This window comes from Blastomyces gilchristii (genome assembly GCF_000003855.2).
Source record: "Blastomyces gilchristii SLH14081 genomic scaffold supercont1.2, whole genome shotgun sequence".
NCBI lineage: Eukaryota > Fungi > Ascomycota > Eurotiomycetes > Onygenales > Ajellomycetaceae > Blastomyces > Blastomyces gilchristii.
The window spans coordinates 570,689-593,213 of NW_003101681.1; the positions used below are offsets into that span (position 1 = coordinate 570,689).

The 22,525-nt window shown below is 30.3% G+C and overlaps 1 pseudogene across 1 annotated transcript; it reads right to left on the minus strand.

Moving 5' to 3' along the window:
• Positions 1-12,106: 12,106 nt before the first annotated feature.
• BDBG_16234 lies at positions 12,107-12,194 on the minus strand (annotated as a pseudogene). Its single transcript has one exon. The product of its transcript is annotated as a tRNA-OTHER (tRNA).
• Between the last annotated feature and the right edge of the window lie 10,331 nt (positions 12,195-22,525).

Below are 22,525 nucleotides of genomic sequence, written 5' to 3' on the forward strand. Positions count from 1 at the left end.
GAAAAAATCTTTTATTATTATAAAAAAAAAGTTTATTATTTAATTCTTTATTTTATAAAATTTTTATGTAATTTACAGATTTTTCTCTAATTATTATATAAATTCATATTATATCTTTTATTTAAAAGAGTTTTAATTAATTTTTAATCATTTTTTTATAAAGTTTTTATATAATTATTGTCAGGTCACGTGATATGGCTTACTAATTCTTTCATTATATAACTTTTCACAAGCTAGCAATCTTTCAATTATACAAGCTTTACACCTTTCACTGATTATGAGACTTATTTTGTGCAAAAATGCTGCCAATTCAGAATTTCTTGTTAATATAATTATTATTTTAACTACTGCTTCATTTGATACACTTATCAGAAGTTAAAATTGTCTTATTCTATCAGTATTAATGCATTTGAGATCTTGATGATCAATAATATTACTGCTCACTTAAAAAAAGACTTGTAGAAAACGCATTACATTTGCAAATAAGCAAGAAAAAGAGAACAATATTGACAAGAATCTGATAAATGAATATCAAGATGGCGGATTCAATACGATCTCGCTCACATACATGTTCGCGATCTCGTGTTCTTTTCACTAATGAATATTCTCCTGAAGCTTTTGAAAGCTTCATTGATGAATGCTCTGAAACACTCTCTTAATTCGAAGCTGATTTGAATACAGCTTCTGACACGGTCAGGCCGGCCTCCCGATCTACTCAACAGCTTGATGCTGATTCTCTTGATGAGAATAATGAACACTCAGATATTTATCATTCGGGCGAGACAATATCAAATTAACAGATCAAACATCTTAAGATAATATTTAAGATGAAGAAGAAGAGATGTAGAGTTCTAGAACTTAAACTATAACTGAAAGAACTTTGTTAACAGAGATTCTCATCCTCTACAGATTAATTACAGAATGTTAATAATTATTCTATTATTATTCTAACAGTCTGTACAGTCACATGAGATTCCAATCTCAGTAAAAGATTGAAATTCAATCTTTATAAACTGAATAGTCATGTTGATAAGATAATCTCTCAATTCAAGAAAGGTATCAAGAATACTGTGAGATTAAACAGTCTAACTGATACATTCAATTATATTATATAAAGCATCTTCATGAAATTGAAACTGGTTAATACACAGTGTTAATATATAAAAGAGAAATGACAGACTCAGTACTCTCTATAAAGAGATGATAAATAAGCACTATTCTGAGATGTCAGAAATCAGTGACTCTACATATTCATCTCAAACTCATTGAGTGCAGATATCAGATTATATTTCTTCAAATATAATAAAAATCAGATTGCTTATATTCTATGAAATGTGATTAAATAGAAATACTCTGTTCTTAAAACACAGTTACACTGTGAGACAGTTCTGAAATTCATATCTCTTGATAACACATAGATTATTAATCTACACACATTCTTTGATAAGTTTCAGTTTATTATTATAAAGTTAAAGATGATGAATACTTCCTCATCAGATGTATAAATATTTGATATCTTCTACTCAGTTCTACTCAACAATTGAAGAAATTATGTTTAGAAGAAGATAGAGAAGATACAAGAGTTTAAATTCACAGCTGTAATATTAAATATTAATCTTCTCATGAAGAAGATTCACTTATGACTTGATTCTTCAAAAGATAAAAAGAATTCACAGAATACAGATTCTGTAGCTAACTTAGCTATAATAGTTACAACAGCTATAACAGCTATAATAATTACTACATCTATTAATTCTAACAATAATATATTGAATTCAGCCTGTGAAGACTGTACTGAACATGATTATAATAGTTCACAAGAGAACTTTTAAAATTATTCAAGACTAAGCAATTCATCTACATATTCTGAATGTAAGAGATCTCACTTTGATATCTGTTAATTAATTAATTCAGACAGTGCTCTGAATAATTAAAGAATCTACAACACTGTGAGAATAAAGAAATTCAAAGAAAAGAAGAATAATAGTAAGAGTAGAACTTAACTATTTATTACAGATGAATCAGAGACCTTTCAGATGATAAATCTTACAGAGATTATCAATATATCAGTCTATTTCATGAAATCTCACAAGAATCTTCTCACTATATGAAATAGTAATGCCGGATGCTACATAGTGAGTGATAGATCATAATTTTTAAAACATATAGTAATCAACAGTTCAACAGTTCAAGTGATTAATAAGACTATTCTGAAGATTCAGAGTGTCAGTACTGTGTTCATCTCAGTGAGTGAAAGATTGATAGAATTCAATTATATATACTATATATCAGAACTATCTGCAAATCTGATTTCTACAGAGTCTATAAAGTGTCAGAGCTATATTTACTGTGATATGCAAGTTAATACTGAGAATTACTTTGAGTTTCTGTCATCTATTAACAGTGATATCTTCTACATTAATCTGTCTTATAATAATATTTGCATTCTATTCAACAGCTCACTGACATTTCATGAGATAATGAATAACTCAATATATAAAGTAGTGACATATGTAATCATTTCAAAATCAAAGATAATCTCAACAGATTATGATCTGAATACAGAGTATTTGAAGCCTTTCAGCTGTGAGAAGATTGAACAGTTAATCAACTCTAAGAATTCAGATACTGATTCTTTTATTATCTCATCTTTATCTTGATTATCTGTAGTTCTTCTGAAACAGCTTTTAATAGATAAGTGACATCATTAACTTAGTTATATCAGTGAAAATAATATATTAAAAATGACCAGAGATCTGTGATTTAATATTGTCATTATCAGTCTGAAAAAATTATCATTCTGTGTTATATATGTTAAGACTAAACAGAAATGTGCTTTCTACAAGAATTTCACATCATATCATGTCACTCACAAGATCTTGAAGGTTTGAGTGAATATATTCGGTGATGATGAGATTCTTGAGACTGAAAATATATTATCTTACACTGATAAGAAGCTTGTAATAATGATTACAGATATACCATCTGAATAAGATGAATATTTCTATTGAAACACAAGAATGAGATGTTGAGATATCTACAGATCTTCAATTAATTCATCAATAATCTACTGAGACATAGTATTGCAATCATTCACTCAGACTGTAAAGAATGAAATTTAAATACAGTCACAGTATATATACTCAGTGAAGAAATAAAGTGAAAGCTGACTCTTCTTTATACTTCACAGTAAGATAAAGTATCTGAACAATTAATTGATTTAATTATTGAGAAGTTTCAATCACTATTAATAGATTTCTCTACTTCTGAAAAGATGTAAGATGAAACAGTTATTACAGTCACAGAGCTGCTTAATCTTATGTCAACCTCAATAATATTATATGAAGACTCTGAAAATACAAAGCTGATTACACTGTATAAGGCCTGGCTTGAAGCTCTATCTTCTACACGCAGCATTCACTAATAAAGTTGCAAAGCATTCTTGAAGATAGTTCTCAAGCTCATCAATAAGATAATCTCCTGCTTCAAAGAGTTGATTTTTGTGAAATATGATGATGTTATTAATTATAGATTAATAAATCTCTTCAACTGGTGTTTATACATATTAAAAGATGTCATCTTTCAGAAGAATCTTCATCTTACTAATTTATTGATACTGATAATGCACAATCTGAAGGTTCTACTCAATGTAATCTGTAAAGTGACTGTGATAATTTCTTCAGTAATATCAGGTCTACTCACTGCAGTCTGTCAAGAGATTGCAGTGATTTCTGATTCATCAATTGATAATCTATTCATTGATGAGCAAATTCAATCTGAGTGTTTATTATTTCTCATACTCACTAATAATTGATGAATTCACTGTGATATCTCTGTGAGAATATCTATCTTTTTAGTGCAGAATACACTGAACTTCTCAGAATTCACAGTTAAATCTGATAATTCTCTGACATCTATAAGAAATATCACTACAGTGAGAGAAGCTTTAGTGAGAGACAGTCTTGAAGATCTACTCTTCAATCTCAAGATCACTGCACTTCTAATCTCAAAAAACCTCACATACATCAAAGCTTTCATGAAATGAAAATATTATTACAAGATTTGTGTTAAAGAGATTAACTGTTTAAAACAGATAGAGATCTGATAACTGATTAAGAGAATATCATAAATGAGTGTTCTTCACAGTCAATAAGTATTTAATAAAAAGTTCAATAATATGAGTGAGATTATCTGCTATAAGACCTGCTGAGTTATCTGTAGAAATCATTAACAGAAGACAGACAATTATTCAAGAATCTTTGCACCTATTGTCTCTGTATTCATCTCATGAGCTCTCATGACAATCTCAGCATCCCAGGAATGGTATGTTCTGCAGCTTGATATAATGACTGCTTTTTTAAACACTCAACTGTCTGCTGATGAATGAATATATATGAATCAACTTACAGAATTCTGTGAAGACTGTGATAATTCTGTATATAAGTTGATACAGAAACTCTATGATCTTAAACAAGCAGCACTCTTATACTATAAGAAGCTATGAAAGATGCTATTATACTCAGGCTTCTGTGTCAGTCTCTATGATGCTGAACTATCTATTCATAATGAAAGACCGGTTTATATAATTATCTATGTAAATAATGTCTGTCTCTACAGCCTGAAAATTGAAGATCTGAACTGAGTCAAAGCTGAAATCACTGCTAATTATAAGATCAAGAATGTAGAGAATTTCAACTGCTATCTGAGAATAAAGATTGATAGAGATTCAACTTCATTAATATTATTCTAACTTCTCTTTGTAAGAAATCTTCTGAAGAAGTTCTCAATGAATGACTGTCACTCTACATTCACTTCTATGAAGAAGAATGTTGATTTTATGAATAATGATGAGAAATCAATTATATACATAGCAGAATTTATTCTATAATTCTATCAATCTGATATCAGATCTCTGCAATATCTGGCATTTAATTCACATTCTGATATGAGCTTTGCTGCAGAATTTCTTGAACAATTCAGCTTCTGACCTACATCAAAGAACTGGGCTGTATACAAGTATACACTCTGATATCTACAGAGTTCAATAAATGAGAGTATAATCTATCACAGAGATGCTGAAATTGAACCTATAGTATACACAGATGCCGATTGAGCTGGTAGAGATTCAGAATCCCATTCAATCACCGGTTATATCATCTACATGACAGGTGGCCTCATTGCATAACAGAGCTACCGGTAAACAGAGATCTTCAAGTCATCAACAGAGGCTGAATATATTGCATTCTCTGAGACTGTATATGAGCTTGTCTATCTCTGCGAGCTTCTAGAAGATGCTGAATTCATTTCATTCTGTCTCAATAATGTAAGAAATCCCGCTTCTCGCGGATTCTTTACCTCTATTCCTATCTCTCACATAATCAATAGAGTTAGCGGCTCTTGGCTACACACAACTATATAGACTGGAGTTCATGAATACTATTCACAACTCAGCTTGAATGCTATTATACATTTAATTTCTACATTTTATCTTTCTATTGTGAATACTTCTAGTAGTTAATAGTATATATCACATCAAGCTACAAACACCTGAATAATCACCTGCAAGCTCTTATTCTTATATTTCAAGCTCAGTCAGTCAGCAATCACCTGTTATGACTGAAAGAACTAGAAACTTGTATACTTCAATCTCTATGAATTCTACTACAGACACTCAGAAGCAGTTATCTGAATCATGAATAATCTCTATAAAAGAAGTCTTAGAGAACTTATCAATCACTTACAGAATATTATTCTCTGTATCTATAACAGAGAAACTCTTCAAACTCATGAATAAATCAGTCTCAGTGAAGAATATTCTTGAGCATCTTCTACAGAATTAAGCTATTTTTCTATAAGAAATACTTACTGTCTGCAAAGATTCTTGAACTGAGTCTCTAGACATAATCTTCAGAAACATCTATAAACTAAAAAGAAACTTTCTTAAGCTGTGATTACTTAAGATCACTTACTGAATCATAATCTATAAAAGCTTTTATAAGTTTGTATTTGAAATTGACTTACAAGCCTGACTATATGATATAAAAGAGAAAGAAGCTGTTATCTATATAATAACAGATCTCTACTACACTGAAGCTAAGAACTGACTGAATTATCTAGAGAATGATTATGAAAGATTCTACTGATCTATTCTTAAGATCTATCTAGAGAATAAGTTAAGAGACTTTACAAGCTGAACAGAGAATATCTGTAAGAAATCCCGCTTCTCATGAATTCTTTACCTCTATTTCTATCTCTTGTGTAATCAATAGAGTTAGCGGCTCTTGACTACACATAACTATATAAACTGAAGTTCATGAATACTATTCACAACTCAGCTTGAATACTATTATACATTTTACTTCTATATTTTATCTTTCTACTGTGAATACTTCTAGTAGTTAACAGTACATATCATGTCAAGCTGTAAACACTCAAATAATCACCTGCAAGCTCTTATTCTTATATTTCAAGCTCAGTCAGTCAGCAATCACCTGTTATGACTGAAAGAACTAGAAACTTGTATACTTCAATCTCTATGAATTCTACTACAGACACTCAGAAGCAGTTATCTGAATCATGAATAATCTCTATAAAAGAAGTCTTAGAGAACTTATCAATTACTTACAAAACATTATTCTCTGTATCTGTAACAGAGAAACTCTCTAAACTCATGAATAAATCAATCTCAGTGAAGAACATTCTTGAGCATCTTCTACAGAATCAAGCTATTTTTCTATAAGAAATACTTACTGTTTGTAAACACTCTTAAACTGAGTCTCTAGACATAATCTTCAGAGATATCTATGAACTGAAAAGAAACTTTCTTAAGTTATAATCACTTAAGATTACTTACTGAATCACAATCTATAAAAGCTTTTATAAGTTTGTATTTAAAATTGACTCACAAGCCTGACTGTGTAATATGAAAGATGAAGAAGCTGTTATCTGTATAATAACAGATCTCTACTACACTGAAGCGAAGAACTGACTGAACTATCTAGAGAATGATTATAAGAGATCTCACTGATCTGTTCTTAAGACCTATTTAGAGAATAAGTTGAGAGACTTTACAAGCTGAACAGAGAATATCTGAGCTGTTATCATTAATATTAGAAAAAGAAATAAGAAATCTGATGAAGACTACTCACAGTACTTTATGAAATTATGCTATAAATTAAAATCTGTGAAAACAGAGTTCTGAAATAAGATCTGAATAATAATATTTATAAAGAGACTGAATAAAGACATACAGAACAAGCTCATTGAGTAAGACTCTAAGTTCTTAACTCTGAAGAAACTGATAACTCTTATTTATCACTTACAGATCACTGTGAGAGTCACAGATCTGTAGAGAGTGAATCATGAATCAGTCTCACAAGAGTCAGAACAACAGAGAATAGATTTATCAGAAAAAGATAATAAGATATAGAGAGATTCATATCTGACTGCTGAGCAGAGAGAGAGAGCTTTATAAGCTCTTATAAATAGAGTATATAACAGAGAGATTCAGAAAAAAAGTCTCTACTTTATCTATTCTAAATCAGAACATCTTCATACAAACTGTCTGAATAAATTAAAATAGAAATTTAAGAAGTTACAGACAGAGTTAGTAACAGCCTTTTTAAAAGTCTTGAAACTGATATCTGAATCTGTTACTCTTCTGATGAAAATGTTTACTTATGAAGAGAGATTACACTGCAGTACTACTACTCTGTAAGTATGAAAAGTATTAATAAACTCAAAATTTCAGATCACTGTAGTGTCTTTAAAGCTCACAGAGTGAATGAGCTGAGTGATGAAAACTGAGAATCTGCTCTTATAATAAGCAGAGTGCAAGAACTCAGATCTGAGAGCTGAGAGACTTATAAAAGTCATCTTTGAATTACAAGATCTCTTCAGAATCTGAAGAAGATTTGTGAAAACTATAATTATCACAGATATCACAGATAATATATACTTGAAACTTGTATAACTTTAATAATACAATCTGTATATAGCTGTTTATAAGTCAGGTTTATACTTCTGATCAGTGTTGACAGACTCATTTATAAAGATAGAATCAGTTAATGCTGCAGAGTTAATTAGAGAAGACAAGCTCATCTATATAATAACTTTATAAATATCTGAGAACTTCACAGTTATGAAAACTGAGCTTCAGATATCAGAGAAATATCAAGATCTCACAGAGATGTTCAGCTTAGTAAAGACAGCTGAGCTTTCTTCTCATTATAAGAAGAATCTGATAATAGATTTGATAGAAGAGCAGAAACTCTTCTGAGAATCAATCTATAAGCTCTCTTATTATGAGACAGAGGTCTTACAGATCTATGTGAAAAAGAATCTGAAGAATAACTTTATTCAATCTTCACAGATCTCTGTGAGAGTCTCTGTGATGTTTATAAAAAAGAAGAATGAAGATCTCAGATTATATGTAGACTACTATAATCTGAACTTCAAGATAATAAAGAGTTACTATTCTCTGTCTCTGATTGAGAATGTAATCAATTATCTTACAGAAGCTGTTATATTTATATAACTGAATATAATCAATATATATACATAACTGTGAATACAGTCTGAGAATAAATGAAAGACTGTCTTTAGAACTGCACTGAGATTGTTTAAATATCTAGTGATATCTTTTGATTTAACTAATATCTCTGCAGCATTTCAGTCTTTTATTAATAAAATACTTCATATATATCTGAATATCTTTGTAATAATATATCTGAATAATGTGATAATGTACTCTGCAAAGAAGAAAGAATACACTAAGTATGTATAAAGTGTGTTAAAGATCTTAGATGAGACAGAACTATATATTAAGCTTATAAAGTATAACTTCAGTATCTATCAGATTAATTTTCTAGAATATGTAATCACTGTAGATAATATTCAGATGAAATCTTTATAAATTGAGATTATTCTATTATAACTGAAGCTAATTAGTATTCATAAGATTCAGATCTTTCTGAGCTTTGTGAATTTCTATAGATAGTTTATCTTTGTATTTATGAGAATCTTCTTAACTCTTACAGACATGCTGAAGAGTGAAAATAAAAAGAAGTTATCTTATAAATAGAGAATGAAAAGATTATTAAGAAGAGAGAACTGTAAGAACTTTCTTATCTTAGAAGCTTACAGAGTCTTTATAAGATTGAAACAGATATTCATAGACACAGTGATACTATTTCACTTTAATCTCTTACTCTTAATCAGATTAAAGACAGATGTCATCTTCTTTACAATTTCAGAAATAGTCTCATAACTACAGTTAAATAAGAACTGAGTTTCAGTGATCTTTTTCTCACAGAAGATATAATCTGTGAAGATCAACTATGACATTCATGATCAGAAGCTTCTTATAATAGTGAAATTCTTTCATTACTAGTATTACTACTTTGAGAGTCTTATAACAGTGATTACTATTAGAACTAATTATAACAGATTATAACAGTTTACTTCAATCAAGAAACTCTTACAGTGACAGATTCACTGAGCTCAGAGACTGAGTGAGTTCTAGTTCAAGATGGAATATATTAAGAGAACTAAGAATTCAGCAGACAGACTCTTTCACAGATCAGACTATGTTAAAAAGATCAGAGTGATAGATATAGAGAGACTAGAGAAGACAGAAAAGCTTTACAGAATGCTCAGACTGAGTGTTGTAAAGAGATTAACTAAAGAGTCTCTCAATTCTCTGTAAGAGAAGAAAGAAGAGAGTATCTATAATCTGAAGAGTTTGTAGACTTTGAGAAGCACTGTGAAAGACCTGATGTGAGAAGAAACAGAGTATAAGTCTTTATAAAATCTTCTATTCAGATTGTCTGAACTGTAATTAAAGAATAAATATACTCAGTATATTCAGAAACTGCTTATAATAGAAATCAATCCTGCAGAAATAAAGAATTGAAGAGACTTAAATAATCTCTTATAAAGAGAGAACTGAATTTATATATCTATGAATGAGTTTCTATATATAGAACTCATTAAAAGGTATTATAACTCTTCTTTAGTGAGTCATTTTACAGATACTAGAACTCATGAGTTACTTATAAGAAAATACTTCTGACTGAAGATGCAAGAACTTGTAAATAAGATAGTGAATTCTTATACTATTTATCAGAATTTGCAGATAGTGCAGTTCAGATTATATGAAGAACTTACTTCTCTATTCATCTTATAGAAACCTTGAGAACAGCTAGAAATAAACACTTATATAAGTCTCTCTGAAAGTAAGAATATATATAATATCTGCTTTGACAGTGTGCTGATGATAGTGAATTACTTTATTAAGATAACATACTTTATACTCATCTATAAGAACTTGAAGTTAAAGAATTTAACTTATATCTTTATTCACAATGTGATTCAGTTGTATGAATTATCTATAAATATTATCTTAGATAGAGAATTAATCTTTACAGAGAAGTTCTGATCTGATCTGATAACTATACTGAAGATCTTATAAGATCTAAGCACAGCTTTTTATTAATAGACAGATGATCAGATAGAATATCTGATAAGTATATTAAAACAGTATCTGCAGTGCTTTATTAATTACAATCAGAATAACTGAGTGTATTGATTATTATTCACAGAGTTTGTATATAACAACTTAAAGTATGTCAGTATAGATAAAACTCTCTTTGAGATACTCACTGAGACTCATCTGTGAATAATCTTGATAAACTTGTGAGAGTATATTATAAAGTGTGATGATACTTATAAACAGGCTGAGACAATTCAGAATATCTGAGAGAAAGCTCATGAATTCTTGAGAAAGACTCAAGAGTATCAGAAGAGATACTATGACTTTAAGCATATTACAAAGAGTTTTAAGAAAGATGATAGAGTCTGACTAAGTCTAGAAAATATTATTATATGAAGATTTAGTAAGAAGCTGAATCTCTTACAGACAGAGTCTTGTAAGATTATAAAGAAAGTTAACTCATAGTTTTATAGATTGAAACTATTATCTGAGTTACAGATATATAATATTTTTTATATCTCTTTACTCTGTGAATATAAGAAATTTCTAGAAGAGAATTCTGTGACTTATCATTCTGTTTATAAAGCACTAGAGAGTGAAAGAGAATATCAGATCAAAGAGATTATTGACTTAGAGAAGCAAGATCATGAGCTCTGATTCAAGATTCAGTGATAAGAATATTCTGATAAGATAGATAAGTTCACTTGAGAATTATCTGAGCAGGTAAGATATCTGTGAAAGCTGAGACATGACTTTCATACTATGAATTCTGATAAGTTAAAATGACACAGTCTTCACTAAGAACCTGATTGTGATAAAGATATTAACACTGTCATTTATGAACTCTAGTCTATAAGATGATGAGTTTCTACTGAGATGAACAGTTTATAGTGTATATAAAGAGAAGAAGAAATCATGCTCTTATTAAAGCTAAAAAATAAAGAAAACAAAAACAAAACTATGAACATAATTTAGAGATTAATAAAGAAAAAATAAAGAAAACTCACACTTACATTCTCAACACTCATGACACTCAACTTCTTCATAACTATCAATTCCTCTCTTCAAAGAAGCAGAGAGTATTATATTATTATTATTATTATTATTATTATTATTATTATTATTATTCTTTCATTATACTGTAAGAATAAGTGCTCGCAGGCGATTATTTGAGTGTTTGCAGCTTGGCATGATATGTACTGTTAACTACTAGAAGTATTCATGATAGAAAGATAAAATGTAGAGATTAAATGTATAATAGCATTTAAGCTGAGTTGTGAATAGTATTCACAAACTTCAGTCTATATAGTTGTATGTAGCCAATTATTATTATTATTATTATTATTATTCTTTCATTATACTCATATGCAAGCGGAGCTTATGATGAGTCCTTGCGTGATGTTAAATACAGGCCAAGTGTTGGTTATACAGGAGGAAATACAGGTGTTGAGACCATGTCAAGATAACAAGAACATAGGAAATACAAAGAAGTGACAATTAAATACATGCGATAATAACTTCCCATCCCAGGAACATAGAGCAATTTTGTTAGAGCGATTTGTACACCTCTGTATTTATTAGAAACCTGAGGTGCTTGAGTTCCGGATTTAATGTATCCCCTGCGGGTTTCGAACCCAGACACCTTGGTTTCCCACACCAAGGCGCTACCAGGTGGCCGCATTAACCATTCGGCCACCGGGGCTGTATGTAGCCAAGGGCTGCTAACTCTATTAATTATATAAGAGATAGAAATAGAAGTAAAGAATCTGTGAGAAGCAGAATTTCTTACATATTCTCTTCTCTCTAAGACTTCATTCATGAAGCCTTTCACTGAGTGACTTCATAGAATCAGCTCAGCACTGCAGTAATACTTACTAAAAACTCTTTATATTTATAAAAAATCTCAGTGAGGAAAAATTCCTTGTTACTGTAAAGAGAAAAGAGTCTGTCACTCAGTTTCTTATTCTGTAAGATTCTTTATGATTTACAGATTCTTCTCTAACTATTACACAGATTCATCTCACATCTTTCATACAAAAGAGTTTCAGTTGACTCTTAATCATTTTCATGAGATTCATGTGTAATCATTATACAGATTCATCTCACAGATGAATCACTCTCTATGAGATCACTCTTATCAAAGAGAAGTATTTATAAGTTAATCTTTCACTCATTCTCATGAATTCTTGTTCTTTAACACTGTAGAATTATGAGGAATTTTTCATTCTTTTATTAACTCTGTAGAATTGTAGAATTAAGATATTCACAGTCTGTAATCACTCTTTATAGTCATATAGAAAGATTCAGACCTGTAATTTATAATTACTCTTATTTACTAGAATGATCTGACTGTTCTGTGAAATCACTTACAGTGTAAGCAAATCTCTTTAAAGTAGTATAAATACTTCAGATCTATCTGTGAAATCTCATCTTCTTTTTTCTTTTTCTATAACAGCTCTCATTCTTATAAACTGTGAGTATTCTCATTTATCTGTGAAGTGTTTTTATTCAGATAACAGAGAGAGAGTGTATCTGACAATATTTATATATTGATTCAAGAACTTTTCAAGAATAAAAAATTTTTCAATTTTAATATCTTTATAAACAATATCTGGCTGCTGCTGAGCTTCTTGTAAGTGTTTCTATAACTTCTCTGATCACTTTTTACTGGCTGATGAAGCAGAGATATCATTATTCACAACTGTATCTTCATTCTTTTCAGCCTCATCATCACACTCAATTTTCAGACTAGCAGTTAATCTCATGTCTCTCTCAGATCAGCTTCTGACTCTAAGCAGTGCAGTTCTTCTCTTTGCTGTAAGTCTTCTCATAAGTAATTTCTTACAGATTCTAGCTGATAGTTCTTATAAAGCTTCTGATATTGCCAGTGTCTCCTGCAGTCTCATGAGTCTATAATCACTCTTTCTCTGCTTACACAATCTCTGACCAGGTATATGTGAATATATCTAGGTTTTCTATCAATAGTTCTCACATCACAGCGCATTTCTGCAATCTCATTGTTAATGAGAGATGAGTTTTCAGATACCTGCAAAATCTGAGTAATCAAGATAATATAAATATCATGAATTTGTAACAGAAGTTAATCTGAACAGATGAGCTCTCTCTTCATATCTCAATTATTTCTGAGCTGAATTCTTCAGCATAATTGAGAGAGTGAATACAGCTTTATAAGAGATATCTGATTATACATGCAGACAGTCAGTTCTCAAGATTCTGCTTCAACTATATATACTCTGATATCTGACTTCTCTGAAGTCTGTACATTTCTGGCAGTCTTCACATCAAATGTAACAATTGTCTGTACTGTGAATATAATACTCTCTGCTTCTTTGAAGAGAGAAATTAGTAGTTATGAGAGAATTAAGTGTTATAAGTGTTGAGAATGTGAGTATGAGTTTTCTTTATTTTTTCTTTATTAATCTCTAAATTGTGTTCACAGCCCTCTTTACTTTCTTGTTTTTTAGCTTTAATAAGAGTATGATTTCTTCTTTTCTTATATACACTGCAGACTGTTCATCTCAGTAGAAACTCATCATCTTATAAATTAGAACTTATAAATGACAGTGTTAATATCTTTATCACAATCAGATTCTTAGTGAAGACTGTGTTATTCTGACTTATCAGAATTCACAGTATAAAAGTTATGTCTCAGCTTCTGCAGATATCTTATCTGCTCAGATAATTTTCAAGTGAACTTATTTATCTTATCAGAATATTCTTATCACTGAACCTTGAATCAGAGCTCATGATCTCACTTCTCTGAGTTAATAATCTCTTTAATTTGATATTCTCTTTCACTCTCTAGTACTTCACAGACAGAGTGATGAGTCACAGAATTCTCTTCTAAGAATTTCTTATATTTATAAAGCAAAGAGATATGAAAAATATTATATATTTACAACTCAGATAACAGTTCTAATCTATAGAACTGTGAGCTAACTTTCTTCATAATCTTATAAGACTCTGTCTATAGAAGATTCAGCTTCTTACTAGATCTCTATATAATAATATTGTCTAGACTCAGTCAGACTCTATTATCTTTCTTAAAACTCTTTATAATATGCTTAAAATCATAGTATCTCTTCTGATACTCTTGAGTCTTTCTCAAGAATTTATGAGCTTTCTTCTGAATCTTCTGAATTCTCTCAGTCTGTTCACAGACATCACTACACTCTATAGTATACTCTTACAGGTCTATCAAGATTATTCACAGATGAGTCTCAGTAAGCATCTCAAAGAGAGTTTTATCTGTACTGACATACTTTGAGTTGTTGTATATGAACTCTGTAAGTGATAATCAATACACTCAGTTATTCTAATTATAATTAATAAAGTACTGTAGATACTGTTTTAATATACTTATCAGATATTCTATCTGATTATCTGTCTATTAATAAAAAGCTGTGCTTAGATCTTATAAGATCTTCAGTATAGTTATCAGATCAGATCAGAACTCTTCTATGAAGATTAATTCTCTATCTGAGATAATATTCACAGATAATTCATACAACTGAATCATATTACAGATGAAGATATAAGTCAAATTCTTTGACTTTAAGTTCTTATAGATGAATATAAAGTGTGTTATCTTGATAAAGTGATTCACTATCATCAGCACACTGTCAAAACAGGTATTATATATGTTCTTGCTTTCAGAGAGACTTATAAGAGTATTCATTTCTAGCTGTTCTCAAGATTTCTATAAGATGAGTAGAGAAGTAAGTTCTTCATATAATCTGAACTATACTACTCATAAATCCTGATAAACAGTATAAGAATTCACTATCTTCTTCATAAGTTCTCACATCTTCAGTCAGAAGTATTTTCTTATAAGCAACTCATGAGTTCTAGTATTTATAAAATGACTTACTAGAGAAGAGTTATAATACCTTTTAATAAGTCTTATATATAGAAACTCATTTATAGATATATAAATTCAGTTCTCTCTTTATAAGAGATTATTTAAGTCTCTTCAATTCTTTATTTCTGCAGAATTAATCTCTACTGTGAGTAGTTTCTGAATATACTGAGTATATTCATTCTTCAGTTGCAGTTCAGACAATCTGAATAGAAGATCTTATAAAGATTTATACTCTGTTTCTTCTTATATCAGGTCTTTCACAGTACTTCTCAAAGTCTGTAAACTCTTCAGATTATAGATATTCTTTTCAAGAATTCTCACAGAGATTCTCAGAGTGTTGACTCTCAGTGTTATAGAGAGTAATTATACAGGTTTCTTCTCTCTCTCTCTTCTCTTCTCTTATAGTGAATTGAGAGACTCTTCAGTCAATCTCTTTATAACACTCAGTCTAAGTATTCTATAAAGCTTTTCTATCTTCTCTAGTCTCTCTGTATCTGTTATTCTGATCTTCTTAATATAGTCTGATCTGTGAGAGAGTCTGTCTACTGAGTTCTTAGTTCTCTTAATATATTCTATCTTGAATCAGAACTCACTCAGTCTCTGAACTTAGTGAATCTATTATTGTAAGAGTCTCTTGATTGAAGTAAACTATTATAAGCTATTATAATCAGTTCTAACAGTAATCACTATTACAAGGTTCTTAAAGTAGTGATATCAGTGACAGAAGAATTTCACTATTATAAAAAGCTTCTGATTATAAATGCTATAGTTGATCTTCACAGATTATATCTTTCATAAGAAAAAGACTACTGAAACTCAGTTCTCATTTAACTGTAGTTATGAGACTATTTCTGAAATTATAAAGAAGAAGATATCTGTCTTTAATCTGATTAAGAGTAAGAGATTAAAGTAGAACAGTATTACTGTATTCATAAATATCTGTTTTAAGCTTACAAAGACTCTGTAAGCTTCTGAGATAAGAAAGTTCTTACAGTTCTCTCTTCTTAATAATCTTTTCATTCTCTGTTTATAGAATAACTTCTTCTTATTTTCACTCTTCAGCATGTCTATAAGAATTAAGAAGATTCTTATAAATGTAAAGATAAACTGTCTATAGAAATTCACAAAGCTCAGAAAGATCTGAATCTTATAAATACTAGTTAGCTTCAGTTATGATAGAATAGTTTCAATCTATGAAGATTTTATCTGAATTTCATCTGCAGTGATTACATATTCTAGAAAATTAATCTGATAAGTACTGAAGTTGTACTTTGTAAGCTTAATATACAGTTCTATCTTATCTAAGATCTTCAACATACTTTATATATACTCAGTGTGTTCTTTCTTCTTCACAGAGTACATCATCACATTATTCAGATATATTATCATGAAGACATTCAGATATGTATAAAGTATTTTATTAATGAAAGACTGAAATGCTGCAGAAGTATTAGTCAGATCAAAAGATATTACTAGATATTCAAATAATTTCAGTGCAGTTTTAAAGACAGTCTTTTATTCATTCTCAGACTGTATTTACAGCTGTGTATATACATTGATTACATTCAGTTATATGAATATAACAGCTCTTATAAGACAGTTGATCACATTCTTAATTAGAGACAGGAAATAGCAGCTCTTTATTATCTTGAAGTTCAGATTACAGTAGTCTACACACAATCTGAGATCTTTATTCTTCTTCTTTATGAATATTACAGAAGCTTCTACAGAGATCTGTGAAGATCAGATAAAGTTATTCTTTAAATTCTTCTTCACATAGGTCTGTAAGATCTCTGTCTCATGATAAGAGAGCTTATAGATTGATTCTTAGAAGGATTTCTACTCTTCTATTAAATCTATTATCAGATTCTTCTTATAATGAGAAGAAAGCTCAGCTGTCTTTACTGAGCTGAATATCTCTGTGAGATCTTGATATTTCTCTAATATCTGAAGCTCAGTTTTCATGACTGTGAGATTCTCAGACACTCATAAGACTATTATATAAATGAGCTTGTCTTCTCTAATCAATTCTACAGTATTAACTGATTCTATCTTTACAAGTGAGTCTATCAACACTGATCAGAAGTATAAACCTGACTCATGAACAGCTATGTACAGATTGTATCTTTGAAGTCATATAAGTCTCAAGTATATATTATCTGTAATATCTGTAATGATTACAGTTTCTATAAATCTTCTTCAGATTTCAGAGAGATCTTATAATTCAAAGATAACTCTTATAAGTCTCTCAGCTCTCAGATCTGAGTTCTCATATTCTGCTTATTATAAGAGTAGATTCTCAGTTTTCATCATTCAGCTCATTCACTCTGTGAGTCTTAGAAATACTACAGTAACCTGAGATTCTGAGTTCATTAATACTTTTCATACTTGTGAGACAGTAGTACTGCAGTGTGATCTCTCTCTATAAGCAAGTATTTTCATTGAAAGAGTAACAGATTCAGGTGTCAGCTTCAAGACTCTTAAGAAGGCTGTTGCTGACTCTGTTCATAACTCTTCAAAGTTCTATTTTGATTTATTCAGACAGTTTATGCAGAGATGTTCTAGTTTAGAATAGATAAAGTAGAGTCTCTTTTTCTTAATCTCTCTATTATATACTCTGTTCACAGAAGCTTGTGAAGCTCTCTCTTTCTGCTCAGCAGTCAGATACAAATCTCTCTATATCTTATTATCTTTTTCTAATAAATCTGTTCTCTGTTATTCTGATTCTCACAGAATCAGTCAGTGATTCACTCTCTGCAGATCTGTGACTCTTACAGTGATTTATAAGCAGTAAATGAGAGTTATCAGTTTCTTCAGAGTCAAGAGCTTAGAGTCTTACTTAATAAGCTTGTTCTGCATATCTTTATTCAGTCTCTTTATAAATATCATTATTCAGATCTTATTTTAGAGCTCTGTTTTCACAGATCTCAATTCATATTATAATTTTATAAAACACTATGAGTAGTCTTTATCAGATTTCTCACCTCTTTTTCTAATATTGATGATCACAGTTCAGATGTTCTCTGTTCAGCTTATAAAGTCTTTCAACTTATTCTCTAAATAGGTCTTAAGAACAGATTAGTGAGATCTCTCATAATCATTCTCTAGATAATTCAGCCAGTTCTTGACTTCAGTGTAATAGAGATCTGTTATTATATAGATAATAGCTTCTTCATCTTTTATATCACACAGTCAGGCTTGTAAGTCAATTTCAAATACAAACTTACAAAAGCTTTTATAGATTGTGATTTGATAAGTAATCTTAAGTGATTACAGCTTAAGAAAGTTTCTTTTCAATTCACAGATATCTCTGAAGATCATGTCTAGAGACTCAGTTTGAGAGTGTTTACAGATAGTAAGCATTTCTTGTAGAAAAATAACTTGATTCTGTGAGAGATGCTCAAGAATGTTCTTCACTAAGATTGATTCATTTATGAGTTTGAAGAGTTTCTCTGTCACAGATATAGAGAATGATATCTTATAAGTGATTGATAAGTTCTCTGAGACTTCTTTCATAGAGATTATTCATGATTCAGATGACTGCTTCTGAGTGTCTGCAGTAGAGTTTGCAGAGATTGAAGTATACAAGTTTCTAGTTCTTTCAGTTATAACAGATAGTTACTGACTGACTGAGCTTGAAATGTAAGAATAAGTGCTTACAGACAATTATTCAGATGTTTACAGCTTGATATAATATATACTGTTAACTACTAGAAGTATTCACAGTAGAAAGATAAAATGTAGAGATTAAATATATAATAGCATTCAAGCTGAGTTATGAATAGTATTCGCGAACTTCAGTCTATATAGTTGTGTGTAGCCAAGGGCCGCTAACTCTATTGATTATGCAAGAGATAGAAATAGAAGTAAAGGATCCGCGAGGAGCGGGATTTCTTACATATACTCATATACAAGCGGAGCTTATATGAGTATTATATTCATGATACAGATAATTATTACATTTGACATGAAGGTCATCAGAAATGCACAGACTTCAGAGAAGCTAAATATCAGAGTGTGCACAGTTATAGTAGAATCTTGAGAACTGACTATCTGTGCATGTGATCAGATATCTCTTATGAAGCTGTGTCTACTTTCTCAGTTATACTGAAGTATTCAGCCTGGAAACAATTGAGACACACAGAGAGAGCTCATCTGTTCAGATTAACTCTTATCACAAATTCATAACATTTACATTATCTTAATTATCTGGATTTTGCAGATATTCAAGAACTCATCTCTCATTGACAATGAAATTGCAGAAATGCGCCGCGGCGCGAGAATCATTGATAGAAAACCTAGACATATTTACATATACCTGATCAGAGATTGTGCAGACAGAGAGAGAATGATCATAGATCTGCAGAGCTGCAGAAGACACTGACAATATCAGAAGCTTTATAAGAACTGTCAGCTAGAATCTGTAAGAAATCACTTGTAGAAAGACTTACAGTAAAGAGTAGAAATACACTGCTTGAAGTCAGAGACTGATCTGAAGAAGGCATGAGATTGATTACTGATCTGAAGATTGAATACAGTGATAAGACTGAGAAGAGTGAAGACACTATTATGAGCAGTGACATTCCTGCTTTATCAGCTGATAAAAAGCAATTAGAGAAGTTACAGAGATACTTATAAGAAGCTCAGCAGTAGTCAGATATTATTTATAAAAATATTGAAATTGAAAAATTTTTTATTCTTGAGAAGTTCTTGAATCAATATACAGATATTGTTAGAAACACTCTCTCTGTATTATCTGAGTGAAAACACTTTGTAAATAAATGAGAATACTCACAGTTTATGAGAATAAGAGCTGTTATAGAAAAAGAGAAAAGAAGATGAGATTCTACAGATAGATCTGAAATATTTATACTACTCTAGAGAGATTTACTTACACTGTGAGTAATTCTGTAAAATAGTCAGATCACTCTAGTAAATAAAGAATGATTATGAATTACAGATCTGAATCTTTCTATATGACTATAAAGAGTGATTGTAAACTGTGAATATCTTGATTCTACAATTCTACAGAGTTGATAAAAGAATGAAAAATTCCTCACAATTCTACAGTGTCAAAGAATAATGATTTATGAGAATAAGTGAAAGATAAACTCATGAATACTTCTCTTTAATAAGAGTGATCTCATAGAGAGTGATTTATCTGCAAGATGAATCTGTGTAATGATTATACAAGAATCTTATAAAAATGATTGAGAGTCAACTGAAATTCTTCTGTATGAAAGATACAAGATAAATTTATATAATAGTCAGAGAAGAATCTGTAGATTATAAAGAATCTTATAGAATAAGAAACTGAGTGACAGACTCTTTTCTCTTTATAGTAATAAGAGATTTTTCCTCACTGAGATTTTTTTATAGATATAAAGAATTTTTAGTGAGTATCACTGCAGTGCTGAGCTGATTCTATGAAGTCACTCAGTGAAAGACTTCACAGATGAAGTCTTAGAGAGGGAAGAGTATGTAAGAAATTCTGCTTCTCAGAGATTCTTTATCTCTATTTCTATCTCTCATATAATTAATAGAGTTAGCAGCTCTTGACTACACACAACTATATAGACTGAAGTTTGTGAATACTATTATATATTTTATCTCTACATTTTATCTTTCTACTGTAAATACTTCTAGTAGTTAACAGTACATATCATGTCAAGCTGCAAACACCTGAATAATCGCCTGCGAGTACTTATTCTTACAACATCTGAGCTGCAATCATTAATATTAGAAAAAGAGATGAGAAATCTGATAAAAACTACTCACAATACTTTATGAAATTATGACATAAATTAGAGCCTGTGAAAACAGGACTCTGAAACAAGATCTGAATGATGATATTCATGAAGAGACTGAATAAAGATATACAGAATAAGTGTATTGAGTAAGACTCTAAGCTCTTAACTCTGAAGAAACTGATGACTCTTGTTCACTGCTTACAGATCACTGTGAGAGTCACAGATCTGTAAAGAGTGAATCATTAACTGATTCTGTAAGAATCAGAATAACAGAGAACAGATTTATTAGAAAAAGATAATAAGATACAGAGAGATTTATATCTGACTGCTAAGTAGAGAGAGAGAGCTTTACAAGCTTTTATAAACAGAGTATATAATAGAGAGATTAAGAAAAAGAATCTCTGCTTCATCTGTTCTAAATCAGAATATCTTCATATAAACTGTCTGAATAAATTAAAATAGAAATTTGAAGAGTTACAGACAGAGTCAGTAATAGTCTTCTTAAGAGTCTTGAAGCTGATACCTGAATCTGTTACTTCTCTGATGAAAATACTTACTTATAGAGAGAGACTGCACTGCAGTACTGCTAGACTGGCCGCCGGGACCATGAATTTCATGTTTGGTCTCATTTGGTCTGGTCTCATACATTTCTTGGCGTGAATCCCGCTGGGACTGGCTATCAAAAAAACATGTAAAGTGACTATATATCAGATCTTAAAATGGAACCATGACTTGAAAAAAATGAGAAAGTGATCTCATTTGGTCTCATTTAGTCTCATTCTTGACATAAAGTTACTATTTTTAGATATTTTAAGGTTTTTTTTAGACTATTTTTAATTTTTTAAAAAGTAATGCTTTTTGATAACACTCAAATGAGATTTAAAGTCATTTAAAGCAATAAAAATAATTTAAATTGAGAAGTAGACATTATGATCTCATTTGAACAATGTGACAAGAGTAGACAGTAAGTCTCACTGAGACAGTATGAGACTACTATCTAATGTTAAAACCGTGTAATGGGATCAGTTGAATTGATAATGAGACTATCAAAAAATCTGATCCTGGTCTCAGACACGGTCACACGGTCAGTCTAAGAACTGCTGTCTCATAAGTATGAGAAGTATTAATGAACTCAGAATCTCAGGTCACTGTAGTGTCTCTAAAGCTTACAGAGTGAATAAGCTAAATGATGAAAACTGAAAATCTGCTTTTATAATAAGCAGAGTATGAGAACTCAGATCTGAGAGCTGAGAGACTCACAAGAACTATCTTTGAATTACAAGATCTCTTCAGAATCAGAAGAAGATTTATGAAAACTATGATTATTACAGACATCACAGATAATATATACTTAAGACTTATATAACTTCAAAGACATAATTCACACATAGCTGTTTATAA